This window comes from Nipponia nippon, unplaced genomic scaffold (genome assembly GCF_047370975.1).
Source record: "Nipponia nippon isolate SJK-2023a ecotype South Korea unplaced genomic scaffold, ASM4737097v1 scaffold_3, whole genome shotgun sequence".
Classification (NCBI taxonomy): domain Eukaryota; kingdom Metazoa; phylum Chordata; class Aves; order Pelecaniformes; family Threskiornithidae; genus Nipponia; species Nipponia nippon.
The window spans coordinates 79,261,528-79,277,517 of record NW_028262347.1 but is presented as its reverse complement, the minus strand read 5'-3'; the positions used below and the strand labels follow the sequence as shown (position 1 = coordinate 79,277,517).

Here is a 15,990-nt window from a genome sequence, read left to right as displayed (position 1 = left end):
ATTTTTGCCCCGAGGAGGGGGCATATTAAAAAAAAAAAAAAAAAAAGAAACCTCAGTCCCCTAAAACTTAACGGCGATGTGTCTGGAGCCCAGCTTGCGGGCTGCGGGCAGTGGAACAGGCGGAGCCCAGGCGGGAACCGAGGGCGCCGCGACGCGAAGGGGGCGACACGGGCAGCGGCGGGGGCTCTGCGCCGCTGGGGCTGGGCAGGGCTGCGGGATCGGGCCCGCAGGCTTCGCCCCCGATCGTTAAATTAGCCACAGGAACAGGTAACAGAATTACCGCAGACCGAAACTCAAAACGTTGTTGAGATCTCGGTAAAGCAAAGCAAAGCAAATCAAAAAATAACAACAAAAAAACCCCAACAAATAACAGCTTAGGAGGGGCGGTCGGCAACGCAGCACGCCGTGCCCCGGCCGACCGACCGACCGACCGACCCGCTGCCGGGCCGCCGCTCCCGCCGCTCCCCCGGGGAAGCAGCCGTCCTCCCCGCCGGCAGACGGCAGCGACCCCTCTCCCGGCGCTAGGCCTCGCACGGCGTCCCCACACAGCGCCCGCTTGGACGGGGGGGATGCGCAGGACCGAGAGATTCGGACTGACGTTTATTGCATTAAAAACCCGCACCTCCAAGTGTCGCGGGAACAGATCAGACCCGAGATACTGCAAAGTCCGTCACAGAAGCAGCTTCTCTAGCCAGGCGCTCTCTTTATGCCTGGTTTACACAGCGCTGCGTTAAAACGGATTAAGCAGAACGATCCCTGGGTGAGTCTCAGCAGTAGGATACACCACGGTGATGAAATACGACCGCGCCACTCTCCACACAGTCCCTCCGGGTCATTTCGTAACGGTGCGTGCCCCGGGTACCGGCCCTGCTCGCGAGTAACGGCCGCGGGGCCGGCGGCCAGAATTAAGACGCACGATGGCACCGGGGAACGTTTTCAGTCCCGGGACCGACCTTCCTCTTCACGAACAGTAAAAACCGCAGGGTTCAGGAGGGGTAGCGACAAACTCTCATTACGGAATTGTGAGCCGGGAGCAATGCACGTATTGTGAAAGACTTGGTATGATGTCAGCAACCTGGATTTTAAAATACACTTCGGGGCCGCTGGCTATGACGCGTTCAGTTACTCGGGAGGCAAAGGGCGGACCGGGGCACGCGGGACGTTCGCCTTCTGGTCATGTTTTTAGAAATACGGGGGTACAAAACGAACGGGGAGCGGGAGCGGCCGGCCGCTCCGCACGGGCAGCACGCAGGCATCCTCGCCATTTTAAGCAGCCACCAGGGAGGCCCCGGTTCCTGCGCATTAAGAAGGCCGGCGGAGGATAGGAGTACCTCGAACCGCAATGAAAGCATTATCCGGGGGGCTGCGGAGAAGCCGAGCAAGTGCTGAGGGAGCGAGGTGATCCCTCGGCCCGGGGAGGCCGGTCCCGCCTGCGGGGTTCCTGCACGAGTTTGGCGACGGGAGACGGGGGAGAGCAGCGGGGTACGACCGCCCTTCGGCTGGCGACACCGCCGCGGGGCTGCCGCACGGCCAGACTGACAGACAGGCAGGCAACCGCAGCCCTGCACCCCCCCCCCCCCCCCGGCGCCCGTTCAGCGAGAGCGCTGCAGCTTCAGAGAACCGAAAAGTTTTTAAAAAAAATTAATAATAATAAAGGAGGAGAATCGCAACCCTTTCGAGTCTTTATTTCCAGGCAGGGTCCCCCAGGAATCGAAGCCTGAGCCTGTCACCCAGCCCGGCGGAGGGGGTAGGACCGAAAATAAAGATGTCTGCGCGCTGCCGTCGGGTCCTCCCCCTCCTACGGCGGAGGGGGCGGCGGGCCTCTGCCTCGCAAGCCCGGGGTCCCGCTGGCCGGCACCTGGCGGGCCCCGCCGCCCTCCCGTGGCACGGCGGGGCCGCGACAGCCCGCTCGCTCCCCACGCCGGCCCGGAGGACAAGGGCGGGCTCCGGGCGGGCAGGGCGGGCGTGCGGCCGGGGGAGGGGGAGACGGGGACATCTGCCGCCGGGCGGCTGCGCTCCCCGGCACGCACAGCGCGGGGCGGCCGGGGACAGCGAGCAACGCCCGCAGCGGCGAGAGGCGGAGACAGAAAATGGAGGAAGGCGAAGGGAAGGCGGGATGCGGGGCGGCTGCCGCCGGGGCCGGCCCGAGCCGAGGCGGCTGCGCCAGCGCTCCGCAGCTGCACGGCGGCTGGCGGGGCGGGAACCGGGGCGAGAGGAGCGGCGCGGAGGGGCGCAGCGTTTCTTTTCCGCCTCCGAAGGCGGACCGGGGCCCGGGCTGGCGCCGGAGCGACCCGAGCCTCGAGCCAAGGGGGGAGCGGGCGAGCCCCCTCCCCCGCCCGCCTCCCGTACCCTTAACCGGGAAACTGCAACTATACGCGGCCTTGTCGTGGCGCGCCTCCGGCCTGCCTGCGCGGCCCCTCACGGCCCCTGGAGGTCCGCGTCTCCACACGCAGCGGCGGCACCGCCGGGGCTGGGGATGTGTCGTCGCTCCTCCCCCCCCCCCCCCCCGCCTGGCGCCGCGCCGGCCCTCCGCAGCCGGTGCTCAGTCAGAACCCGCTGGGGACGGGGTGACGGGCACCCGGTCGGCAGGGCCAGGCCGCCGCCCGCCGCGGCTCGGCCCCTGACGGAGGGTACCGGGCCGCGGGGCGGGAGACGTAAACAGCCCCTTCCAGAACGTTCTCCGCGCGCTGGGCCAGGGGGCCGGCGCTGGCTGCGGCGAGCGGAGGGCGCCCCCTGCTGCCGCCTAGGGCGCACGCCGCCCCGCCCCGCCCCCCGCCGGGTAGCCCCGCCCCCCGCCGGGTAGCCCCGCCCCCGCCGGGTGGCTCCGCCCACCGCCGGGGTCGCCGCAGCGGGCCAGCAGCGGGAAACGGTTACCGTTAAAAATGGAAAATGCCACAATTTTGTGAGGGAAAAAAAATAATCTTTCAAAGCTGATCTGGCATCCCACAATATATATTCCCCCCCACATGCACCTGCTGTTTGTACAATTTTTGTCAGGATTTTGTCAAACTGCTTTTATTTACTGCCTGAGTGTCTTAAGGCAGAAGTGCGGAGTTGCCGAGTAAAATTAAAAGTTGAGTTAAACTCAGCTGACGAGCACAACGTAGATTTCTTTTCATTCATTTTAAAAGTACGTGCCCAATTTATCAGCACTTTGTGGTGGTTTATAGCGCCATTAAATGGCTCCAAATATCAGATCGCAAATACCAAAAATGTAAATCCAGCTTGTCTAATCCAGAGTTTAAAACATTCTTCTCATGTCACAAAATGATGGCTTATAAAATATTTTCATTTAATTAGGAAGCACTAAGAGGATCTCTGCAAGGAAAAAAAAAAAAAGCGAGGAAGCTCAATTTGAATTATTTATGTGCTTTGAACTATCATGATTGCCGCTGTAGCTTTTCAAGTACAAAAATGCAGGCTTTGCTCGCTTTTCATTTTTAGGCCCTAATTCTTTAATTATTCAGGCATGCAAATTGCTGTGAATGGGGATTAATTATGCAGGTAATCAAGGGTTTATTCTAAGTTAACTTTTAAAAAGCAAAGATTATCTGACGCTATGTACGGCGTTGCTGACACTGCGTTCATGCACTGAGACGCTATTTTAAGGTGTGATAATGGTTTGGGATTTCATGGAAGTAAAAAGGGGTATGGATGAATTTGTGCCCCGCATAAACGCAGGAAGGCAATTCATTGCAGCACCGCTGTGGCCAGCCGGCACGACTCGCTGTCCTGCGAGAGAGAAGGATGCCCTCCGCCAGGATCGAGTGCTCGTCGTCCCCTTCCTTTTTTGCAGTGATGCGCACAAAAAGACGCACCGCAGCGTACGCCGTGAAGAAGCGGGGAGCTGGGAGCCTGTTTCGGGTGGGGAAGAGGGAGCTCAAGAGCGAGAGGCGGGAAGAAGGCCCTTAATTCCACCATTTGTAAAGCTGAGCTGGCCTCTGTCGGGGGTGCCACCCGGTGCCCTCAGGGGTCTGTCTCCTCCGGGAAGGTGCTGCATTCGTCACACAGCGCGGTGCTTTATTTAGCTGCCCTCTTCCCTCTGGCTTTGCGGGTGCCCGACCACCGAAATGGCGTTAAGTGTCTCGGTTTGGGTGCCAAAGCACACAAATCTAGCGGTGGCAGACCGTTACGTGGAGAAGATCAGCTTCTGTACATAAACGCTGCACTGTATCATTTAATAAATGATGCTGTCAGAAGTACCACAAAATAACACCAACATTTACATCTCAAAAATTTTTGCAGCTGTAATCACACTTAAGATACTTCAATCAGCCATCCCTTATTTAAAGCTACGGTTATACTTGTATAGTGTCTTGATACGGAAGTGTCCTTGTGTCTTTAGTATGACTTATTCCAGTAGAACCATAATTTGTTACAAAAAACCTTTTCCTGACCCTTCAGACTAAGATATTTGAACGCAGAGCTGAGCTTAAATCCCTGAAAATAGTGAGGCTCAGGGCAGGGAGCGCTGGAGCCCTGGCAGGCCGCCGCGGCGGCGCGGCCTGCTGCCATCCTGCCCTGGGCCATCCGTGGAGCCATCTTGTGTGAGGCGGCGGGGAGGTGGCTGGTGCTTGTTTCGGGGGTTGCTTGCAAGCAGTCGATCGCTTCGGTGCTTCTGGCTTTAAGGTACGGTGAGTTATAAGGTCAAGATGTCTGGACTGGCCTGCTTTGGGTGCTGCTTAATCACGAGTCCCTTCGATCAGTTAAAGAAATAAAGCCATACCCTAACAAAACGCCTTTTTGGAGTGGGAGAAAGGCAGTTGTTGTAGGCCTCTGTCAAAAGAGCTGGATCTGAAGAGTTAAGGAGTAATGTTACTTTGTTTGTGGTCCAAGGAGAAGAAAATTAGGTTTATTTTAAAGGCCAGAGGATTATTTTAAAACGTTAGGACAAGAGCTAGAGGTCTGTGGAATGGGCAACCCGAGTCCTTTGGAGGCCTCGTGGCTCTTTCATCTTCCTCCCCCCCGAAATTCCCACTCCACTCCAATTGTTCGAGGCACCCTCTGGGCAGCAGGGAGGGGTCCACGCCATTAAAAAAGCTATTTTACTTCAGACTGACAAAAATGCACTACAGCATCTGTCTCATGCACACACAGCAACTAACGAAACCTTTTAGCTTCTTCCTACCGAAGTAGCTTCCTCGAGCCTCCCTCAACAGCCGCTCCTTAAAGCAGGAAAAGGAAAACCCAAACCCTAACCACCTTTCCCCCACCAACTAATCTGCTGGCAGATACCCAAAAGGAGAAACGGACCTCTTCCTTACTTTCATTGAAGTTTTATTTTTTTCAACTCACTGGTGGGACTGGTGATTAAGCAGCATTTGCGGCATGGCAGTTCTGACAATGTCAGAAGGAAAAGACAGCATGGGGGATACCGGTACAGCAGGGAAAAAGTCTACACATTTTATAACCGATCACATTCAGTTAGATAAACACCGTAACGCAATTAATTACATAGAAAATATGTACAGTAAATATAAATTTATGTAAGTTTACTATATATAGTGTATATATGTATTTTTTAATATAAATTTACTATATAAACAGCCTTCTCAAAGAACAGCAATAGTAATGCTCATACTAATCAGTATTAGCATTAGTATTGTCATAGTGTTTTTCAGCCAGCTTGAAGGAAGACATCCTGTTATGAACAGAACGTACAAGTTCAAGCTCATTCTTTGTTCTGAAGATAACTTCTGCAATCTAAGAAAAACTGCTTAGAAAAGGAACATGATTAAAAGAAATCATGACTAGAGAAACCTGCATGCTTGCATCTTCTGGTGACATTTACTTGAGATAGGAAAGGAGAGGAGAGAGAAAGAGAGAAATTAAGCTCACAAAAAAACCCTGATTCACCCCCTTATTTTGTCAAAACATGATGAAATGTGAAGGGAAAAAAAAAAGCCCATCGTAAAAATGCACACAAAGGAGAAAACCATCAGCACTCAGTAATGGAATTATGACATTCTATTTACTTCACTATAATGGTAAGGTATCATATATTGTCCTGCTTTTAGGACAGTTTACAGATGGTTTACAGAATGCCCACACTGTGACTTGCAAGCCATAGGGTTGCAAATCCCTTTGTAGATACTGTAGTATTGGTGTGACTTCTGAAGAAACTTCCTGCCTAGGGACAAAAGGGAGTGGGGGGATCAGACATCTCCTCTGCTCCCTTATGTCGCATTCAGTTTCTCAAAGCATTGTTTCTCCTGCCCTGGGGTGGAAGCCACTTCCAGCTTTGGGTGGCTGGAAGAAGAAAGGCCAAGGAGCTGATCTTCAATTGTATGGAGTGAACAGCAACAGATGGAGAAGTAGGAGACAAATGAATTGTTCCTTCCCTTTCTGGATCTCTCTCTGGATTTAATTATCCAGTGATTTTTTAGCTGTCAACTGATGGATGTGCAGTCTACCAGTGCCTGCTGGCTAATCCACTTTGGGACTGTATTAGATGATTGGTTGAAAAATGATTGAATTAGAATAATATTCTGCTGTAACATAAAACAATAGTGGGAGAATGAGGAAGTCTGTGGAACAAGTATTATTGGTATCAACAGAAGAAACTGAGTCTCAATTTCTAAGGGGTAAATCTGAGTTTCAGTTACATTAGTGCAGCACCACAGAAAGAGTTGGGCTTGTTCTTAGGAGACTGAGAATTACATAAAAGAAAAAACGAGAGACAGAAAAAATTAGCAAAAAAATAATAGAATTTTGTGGTTTGGTAGGAATCCAAATAGAGGATATTAAATTTTGTTTGTGTGGTCAGTAGCATCTTGTAAACCCAGATGCAGAACACAGAGAGTGGTAAAACAATAACAACTGGAGGAAGAGAAATGGAAAGTTGTAGACATATCAAAAGAAACGCAAGTGAGCTCCTTTAAATGAGTACTTGAGGTTTACATAGCTGGAGATTTGTCTTATGCCATGAGAATTCTCTCTGTGTGTGAAGTTTTTATTCAACGAATCATGCTCAAATGAAAAAAAAAGAAAAAAACAACACCAAAACCCAGACTGGTGCATAAACCGGAGTGTGTTTTGACACTGTGTATCTATTCTCATGCTCTTACCTCTGAGTAATGGTTTACCCTTAAAGCAGTTATTTGGAGTCGAGCCCTGAGTAAAACGAGGGATACCCTGCATATCTTAAGGTCCAAGGAAACTTGTTTAGTATGTTGGGTTTTTTTATATTTTGTGCTTAGTGCAACAAACACACTGTGTGAAAATTGTTTCTGCATCAACGGTATACCTTTATCATCCTGAATTGTTTCCTCTTAGATATATCTACGTAGTAGTATCGCCGTTATCTTGGTTGAATTGAATCTGACTCTTCCATTTTCTCTAAGTAACTGGGAAAAGAAAGTATTTTTTCATACAGACTATTTGCATACTGAGAAATAAAATAGAAATAGAAGGGAAGGGAAGGGAAGGGAAGGGAAGGGAAGGGAAGGGAAGGGAAGGGAAGGGAAGGGAAGGGAAGGGAAGGGAAGGGAAGGGAAGGGAAGGGAAGAGAAGAGAAGAGAAGAGAAGAGAAGAGAAGAGAAGAGAAGAGAAGAGAAGAGAAGAGAAGAGAAGAGGAGAGGAGAGGAGAGAAGAGAAGAGAAGAGAAGAGAAGAGAAGAGAAGAGAAGAGAAGAAGAGAAAGAAAAAGAAAAAAAAAGAAAAGAAAGAAAAGAAAAGAAAAGAAAAGAAAAGAAAAAAGAAAAGAAAAGAAAAGAAAAGAAAAGAAAAGAAAAGAAAAGAAAAGAAAAGAAAAGAAAAGAAAAGAAAAGAAAAGAAAAGAAAAGAAAAGAAAAGAAAAGAAAAGAAAAGAAAAGAAAAGAAAAGAAAAGAAAAGAAAAGAAAAGAAAAGAAAAGAAAAGAAAAGAAAAGAAAAGAAAAAGAAAAGAAAAAGAAAAGAAAAAAGAATATTTCAGTTGGAAACAACCTACAATGATCATCTAGTCCAACTGCCTGACCACTTCGGGGCTGACCGAAGGGCATTGTCCAAATACCTCTTAAACACGGACAGGCATGGGGCATCAACCACTTCTCTAGGAAGCCTGTTCCAGTGTCTCTGTAAACTTCAGTGCTCTTAGGAAAGATAGGTAAATCATTATTTTAGTATCCAGTGTTTATGAAGGGAGTAGAAATGGCCACTGAAAGCAGAGGCCTTGTACTTCCACAAAATTCCCTGAACAAGCTGAGAGTGATTCAGGGAATATCAGTATATCTCACAAGATACCTATGGTGTCTTCAACAAGATAAGCCTGATCTCCTTACTTGTTTCTGTCCCTGGGAGGAAATGGTAATTTTTCCCTGTTTCAACCATATCAGTAGTCAAACAGGTAAAGAAAGGAAGGCCTCTTAGGTGAGAACACCAACAGCGATATTCCCTATAAGGAGCAACAACGGATGCGGTCACTAGCATCTACAGATGACTTCTTCAGAAATGCCTTCATTACAAATTGTGCAAGAGTGGCCAATATCCTGCCCTTTATGTAACAAACTGTTAATAATCTTGTCAGTAATAACAGCAAAACATCCCCATTGCTTTTTGCAAGCCATGAAGACAGAAGTCCAGCTCACGGTTTTGGCATTTCCCGTTCAGCAAAACTGGCTCAAACATCCAAAGAAGGTGGTATGTTTGTATCTTTCGGCTTTGTTATTTCTTCTTTTGTATCAGCCAAATCTACTGCGATCGGTTTAGCTTTTGCATTGCTACTAACACCACTGCTTTTTCATAGCACTATGAGCAGGTAGCAAAGCACATAGAGAAGGAACTAGGATGAATGTCCCCATCTCCTCGCTGAGGCAGGAGGCGCAGTGATGGAAGTGACTCACACAAAGTCATTTGGTAGGCCAGTGATTCAGTGAAGACTAGCACTAGGCATGTCAAATTCAGTGTACTCAAATTTCCTCAATGTCATGACAAACTACACGAACAATGACTAGCTGAAGTAACCCGTGACAAAGAATTAAAAGGCAGAAGGTGCCCACTTGCCAATTGTTAGGTTTCTATGGGTAAGGCTTGTATTATTTCACTACATTATCAGCAGGATGCCTTGACAGACAAACAATGTAATACATTTAAAACAACTGGAACTGAGTTGGTTTATCAGCATCTAAAAAGACAACCATCAGAAAAGCCACACAGGTCTGAAGGAGAGGTAACAGATTCTAATTTCAAAATGGGAGCTATAGCCACAGAAATTATTAGCAGAAACAGGATCTTGTGGATTCCAGAAATACTACATATGCTGTAGGATTATGCTCTTGAACCCAGCTTTCATTTTTGTTTTCAAAATATAGTTGTTGAGTTACAAACAAATTTTTAGAAATATCAAAGAAATGCTGTATTTCCTGCGTATTTTTAATACAATGGTTCATTTTACCAAAGTGCTTCTCTTTCGTTTGGTTCCAAAATCTTTCTTTCCTTCACTCCTATGCCAATTAACGCATCTCTTTTCACTGCCTGCTGACTCTCTTCTGCACACCATTTTTCTCTTACATCACTGTTCTTTCCCAATTTCTCTAGAAATTACTACCTTACACTTTCTGTTCTCTTACAGTCTTTTTTTGTCAATGTCTAAGTAGATATAATAGCCACCCTTATAGCCCTTTGAATACTTATTGTCCTATATTGAATTCTTCCAAAGCATATACTTATGCTACATATAGAAAACAGATTGCTCTGTATTATGACACCAAAAAGTGGGATTTATTATTAGGGCGATCTTTACACAAGCTGACACAATGCAGTTCTAAGGAATGGCAGACAATTAAGATTTCGTTTCCACATTACAAAGGAAAAGTACCCATACAACAATAGGAAAGTTGAAAAGGACTTCTAGAAAATTGCATGTCTTTTTTTTTTTAATGACCAAAAGTAAATGGACGCCTACAGCTGTCAGCCAAAAGAGGGCTTTTCCCCTTACCTTTATGCTCCATTGACTGTGAGAGACATTGTCTATAGTCAAAGTGCGACATTGCCTTTAGAATCAAACCAAGTTATGACTTTCTAAAAGAAAAAAAAAGGAGTGAAAAAAAATGAGTAAGGAGATTTAGCCACGGGACTGTGTTTGGTAAAAGCAATAAATACGTTCTCAGTTTACGGCTCATGGAGACTCAGTAGACAACAGCGTAACAATCAACTGTTGTATGAAAGATCCTTGTTATACCAATCAAAGAGCAAAAGGCAAAGGACCGTATTAGCTCTGGCATGCACACAAACAAGCCCATAATGATGCTGTGAATAAAACTTTCTATCGCTTTAGAGGGAATAATTTACTCAGTGTAAAACTGTCCTGCACCCAGAGATCCTGCAGACAAAATGTGTAGCGGTGAGGAACATCCCACAGAGTGGTACTAGATTTCAGGGCTCGACTCTGCATCTGGAAGGGTGGTGAGGACTAACCATTTAAGCTTGGTAATCAGCGAATCTGTCTTGCGGTGCCAGCTTGGGGAGGAGGAGGAGGATGTCTGATAGATTAATGGAGGAAACAAGAGACAGTCTAGCAGTCAGAATTCCTAGATTCTTGATTGTGTTTGTTCTCTAGCTAGATCAGACAATAGACAGCCATTACAAATAGGAAGAATTATCATTGGCTTACGTGTCATATATACCGAGACCATATCAAAACATTTCCTGGTGTGAATTACGTTACATTTATATTGATGCATTTTCTTTGGTTAGGACCCTATGAGTGAACAGACCTACATAACAGCTACTCTTTTTTGTATAAGAAATCTCCATGGACAGATGATATTGCCCCACCATTTCCTACTAGCACAAACAGCTTTCATTCTCAATGTTTATATAATAGTATCACATAAAGGTCACAAAGTTAGTCTCCAATTCACTCACCCTTGTAGGAATGAGTAGAAAAAAGTCATTGCCTGCACCCAAAGAGAACTGTAAGAATTTCATTTACACCCTGGTGTGAAACCTGTCCATCCTTCAGGGACTGTTCATACTTTCTCCAAAGATGCCCCAATTCTTCACTTTTCTGGAGGCACAGGTCCAGGTGCACAGGTACAAGCACAGTGGCACCTATACTTATTTCCCCCCTTCTTTTAAACAAGCAGAAAGATAAATTGATTCTAGAAGCCACAGAGAATCGAAGACTTTGTACTAAGGCAGGGTCATGGAGACTTTGTTTGCTGAAGTCATTGAATAACTGATTTCTGCTCCGTGCTTTACATGTTTTGCCATCATGGATGGCATCACAGAGGCCCAGCATCTGCCAGCCCAGTGTCTTACAAGATTTGGTTTGCATGCTTCCTTGGGTAACCTGTCCTCACGCTTTGCAGCTTCCAGGGAGCGCACTGGCGGAGGCGGGGAGACAGGGGCTATGGCAGCCACATGATGATTTCAGGTAATGCAGGAGTGCAGGTGTCACACCAGGAAGGCATAATGGGGAAGATACTGCCCTTTTGGGCCCTTCCTCAGTAAGCCTGTGCTTAGTCTGGAAATAATTTTTTAACATCTTTTATAATGCATGTAAGGTATGTTAGGGCTGCATCCAAAAAAATGCTCAGAATCTTCAGCTCCAATGAAGGTGATAAAACAGTAGAGGCAGTCACCCTGGTCTCTACAGAAATCTTGTACTGGGATTAATCAGACACTGGGTTCAAGCAAAGAGTTAAATCTGAAAACTAAAGTATGCACTTTTAAACATCTCATAAATTGCTTATAACTGCACAAAATACCGCAGGGTGCATGTGAGCACCCCCACATGAAGCTGAATTGCAGCCAGATAAAATATCCTGCAGCTTTTGCTACTGATCCTCATGAAAGAGAGGCTCATTGTAACAGAAAGAAAATGTAGGAAAGATTTGTAGATAAGTGATCATTATAACTCAGTGATCTGGGGGAGGACATGACACAAACAACATTATTTGATGAATTGTTGAAAACTGTAAAGGGAAGAGCGGCAAACTTTTCTAGATTGTTTCCAAAGTCTGGCCATTTCTGTATAACTAAGTTAATATATCCAGTACAATTATACCATAGAACTGCAGGGTGACAACATAGCTAGGTTAGTCAAAACCTGATGCACAGAGGCAAAGATTAAAATATCAGTGTAAAAGGGACAAATATTTTGGAAAACAGACACAAGGGTGAATGTAGTAAACTTAGTTGGACACAGCTTTAGAAAACTACTCACTAGGCATCCTGTTCACCTGAAAACCTCCTTAATGGGGCAGGTTGTTTAGATTTAAGACAGTAGCGATAGATTGAACTCTTAAGAAGTAGGCTAATGAATGCACGTATATCTCAGCACTGTCAATAGTGTAGCTTTAAATGAAATACAGTCCCTCCTGGGTAAGAGCAGTAGATGGTCCTTGATGATGGCTGGGTGGAAGAGACAGGAAGCTAAACAAACCCATGTCCTCATGTTTAGGTTGGCACCATCAGTATCATCAGTCTTATGCTTTCAAAACTAATGCCTGGACTCTCCCTCCCCCCACTCCCATTATTAGATTTACTTAAAAAATCAGGATCATTTTTACAATAGCCATTTTAGATGTGTTTTCTTTTCTTAGAAGAGAGGAGGGGGGAAAAAAATCACATTTAGGAGTTTTTCTTGGCATCTCACATGTATGGAAAAAAAATCCAGAGGTTCTCATCTCATCTGTTATTTAAAAACATCAAGCATTGGAAGGCATGCAATTAGCTTTTGAAATCTGGCAATGATGTACTGCCAAGCATATATAAATATGGATCATCAGAGTAATTTTTAGAAACAACATACCTAAAATTGAGAGATGCTACTTTTATTCCCAACAGGAGGGCACCCATTCATACAGATTTATCCCAAAATAGTAAGCAGTATATAATAAAACAAATTAATAATTTCAATACTAATAAAGCCTATAAAGTCCTGTATTTTTATGCAGAGATGGTTATCAAGTCCTTTAACGAGTTATTCTTAGGAAAAAAAATGAATGTTTAAAAACTCAATTACAAAATATAAAATAGGACCCAAACATATGGCTGCTGTCATAAAGTTTCTTACTGGTTGCTGAAATCTCTTTAATATTTTCTTGATATGAGCGGAAAAAAAGATGCTGTTACACGGTTTTCTGCACTTGCTGTTTGCCTTTCAGGATGTTTCCCTCACAGGAGACTGCACCAGATAGCTGGAGCTGTTATAGCAAGAGACGGATGTGCACTTTGGCTCTAGCCCTGAGATTTCTGGGAAATGTAGTTTAGAAATCAGAAAGAAAAAAAAAAGGCAGGCTTTGATATAGTTGTTTGCAATTGGTGAAGTTACAAGATTTTGGTATTTGCAATTAGTGAAATTACAAGATTTTTGTATGCTTAAATGCAATGCTGATTTACTGGTCTGGTGGCAATCCCACAGCGGCATCTTTTTTTTTTTTTTCTATCGTCTTTTGATGATAGAAACACATGTAATGGTTTATCTGAGAGATTATGAGTAATACCTTTGAAAGCAATAAGATGAACTGCTAAAGAGGATTCACATGATTAAGCTGTATCACCAGTGATATATTGATAAATGAAAAAAGAGGTAAGCTCACCCATGTTGTGGTCAAGCCAATGAGAACTGAGTAATCTCCACACTGCTCAATTTAGAAATGAGTCAATTCTCTCTCATTGTCTAGCAGGGAGGCAGGGGCATGGGTGGATGGAGATGAGGCAGGGTAAGTGGAAATGCCACTAGACCTTAGAGCTCCAAATGTTGGCATCTGACTCCGTTGGAGGAGAGAACCACTGTACCATTTTATTTATCACTAATGCTTTTTTCCCCCTATATTTCTCCCACTTCTTTTTTTAATGAGTATTCCTAGTGTATACCTTTGACGATTCTTACCAAGATGCCTCAGGTTCTTACAATGAGAAATACCTCTGCAGAAGGTTACCTGAAGAAGGAGTCAAAAGAGCCTGCAACTCTAGACTCACAATCTAGCTACACGTAATAGGGATGAAACTAACATCACATGAGGGGACAGCTGCAGTGGCGGCAAGGCTATAGTAGGGCCGGGCAGAGTTTTCTGTTTGGTAATTAAAGGGTAATAATGTTTCTCTTGTATTGCTGCAAGGAAGCAATCTCCCCTTAGCATTGGTAGAAGAGTGCCATGCTCTCTGTCTACAATCTCATCCCATAATTTGGCACGGTGGCTCCTCTGGCCTTACCCACACGGGGATGCTGCCCCAGTGACAAATGCTGTGTGTGTCTCCCTCTGTCTGAACGAAGGCAAAGATGCTGTTTGCCTTAGCGAGATGCCAAGGTTCGTTCCTGTGATGCAAATCATTTCTAAGTCGTATTTGAAATCTACCATCGTGCCATTTCACTGGGACAAAACATCAGGCCAAATACACAGACTTTGGATTTAGTCTTTGCAGGCTGATTATCAATGCATATTGGTTTGCAACTCATAGAAGCCAAAAATAATTTTGCATCAGATGGCATAAGGTTACGACAGAAAAAGATCAGTTAGGAAAAAAGACTTTCTCTTATAGAGTCCTTAACAATGTATAGCTTCCCTTTTAACATTATAAACACACTATAGGCAGAAAAAAAGCTGAATATACCATTTGGCTATCATAAAACTATTCAGTCACCTAGCTTTTGAAAAGATTATTTTAAGATGTAAGTGTAATCTAAAACCACCGTAGTACCTTTTGTACTCATCGTTTGAAAGAACTAAAAACATGTTTTAGAAAAAAAGAACCCGGACATTTCTGAGAATATGATCAGAAAACATGACTGGAGAATGTAAATCACAGCAAAAATTACTTCTGAGTCCTGATTTTCCTTTGGTGCATCATAGGTAATTGTTGACTTAGAGACCTACAATGGCTCCTAGAAAAGGAGAAGAGAAGGGATTCCTCTTTAAATAACACAAAAACTACAGCAGAAGATTGTGCTGATTACAGATTAAGTTACAGGACTAAATTTATTTTATCATGATTCCAGTATAAACCTTGCTGAACTCAATATTTGGTTTGCATTCATTTGGGCTGCCTTAGCAGGGCTACCTTAGGCAAACAGCAGACTTGGGTTCAATGAGGTTGCCTCACTCTAATACATTACCTGAAGTAGGGAATGAAAGTTGTTCACAGAATTTCAAAACCTCAAGTTTGAAACCTTACGTCTCTGAATTGCTGACCTAATTAGCAATGTACAAAGACTCCTTTTATTAGATTTTTTTTTTTTTTTTTTGGTAACGACCAGTAAGAGCACTTCTTCCTGCAGGATTAGGATGAAATGGGTCACTTTATGAAATACTCCCTAGAGACAACTGCTTTGGGTGTTCCTCCGAACTCCTGGATACAAACTACATCTCCTTTGGTCAAGCTAGATGCTTTCTGAAACTCTTTCAGAGTAAGTCGGGAAGGTTTATTTTATATCTTGCCATGCTTTATGAAGGAGAATAGAATTTTCACAGCACAGTGACTGAAAGCAGAGTCACTGAGTCATAGGCATCGTGGCTGAAAGGGACCTTGATGCTTGTAGCCTGCAGTAGGATCCTGTGCTACTAAATTTCTGTAGATGTTTACCTAACCTGATCTTAAATCTCGGGAAGATTTTTCCTAATTCTTGAGCTAGTTTTGTCTAAATGCTGCTCAAATCCATTTATCCCCTGCGTGTGCGGACAAAAATTTCCTACCTTGCCATCTTTGCAACGTGTTTTTGCACATTTGAAGACTATTATCCCCTCTCTGCTCACTCCATGTTTCTGTAAAATAAACAAACACAGCTGATTCAACTTTTCTTCATGGATCATGTCTTCTACACATCTTCCTGTTGTTCACCTCTGGGTCACCTCCAGTTGGTCGATATCCTTCTGGAAGTATGCTGCCCAGAAGACACAGTTCATCCATCAGTCTAGGCTTCCTACTGCTGCACAGAGCAAAAGGATTAGTTCGCATACAGCATGTACATACAACATGCCAGTTTATTCAGAGCGTTTAACTTTTTTTTGCAGCTGTATTATATTGCTGACTCACGTTCCATTTTAACTGCTGAACCTGTTTCTGCGG

The 15,990-nt window shown here is 45.1% G+C and overlaps 1 protein-coding gene across 1 annotated transcript in view; it reads right to left on the bottom strand.

Moving 5' to 3' along the window:
• LOC148054717 (uncharacterized) overlaps window positions 1–1,636 on the bottom strand; it is a 338,774-nt gene extending 337,138 nt beyond the window's left edge. The window contains exon 1 of the transcript XR_015706635.1: window positions 623–1,636. The gene's annotated coding sequence lies outside the window, so the exon portion shown is untranslated. The remainder of the gene's footprint in view (window positions 1–622) is intronic.
• Between the last annotated feature and the right edge of the window lie 14,354 nt (window positions 1,637–15,990).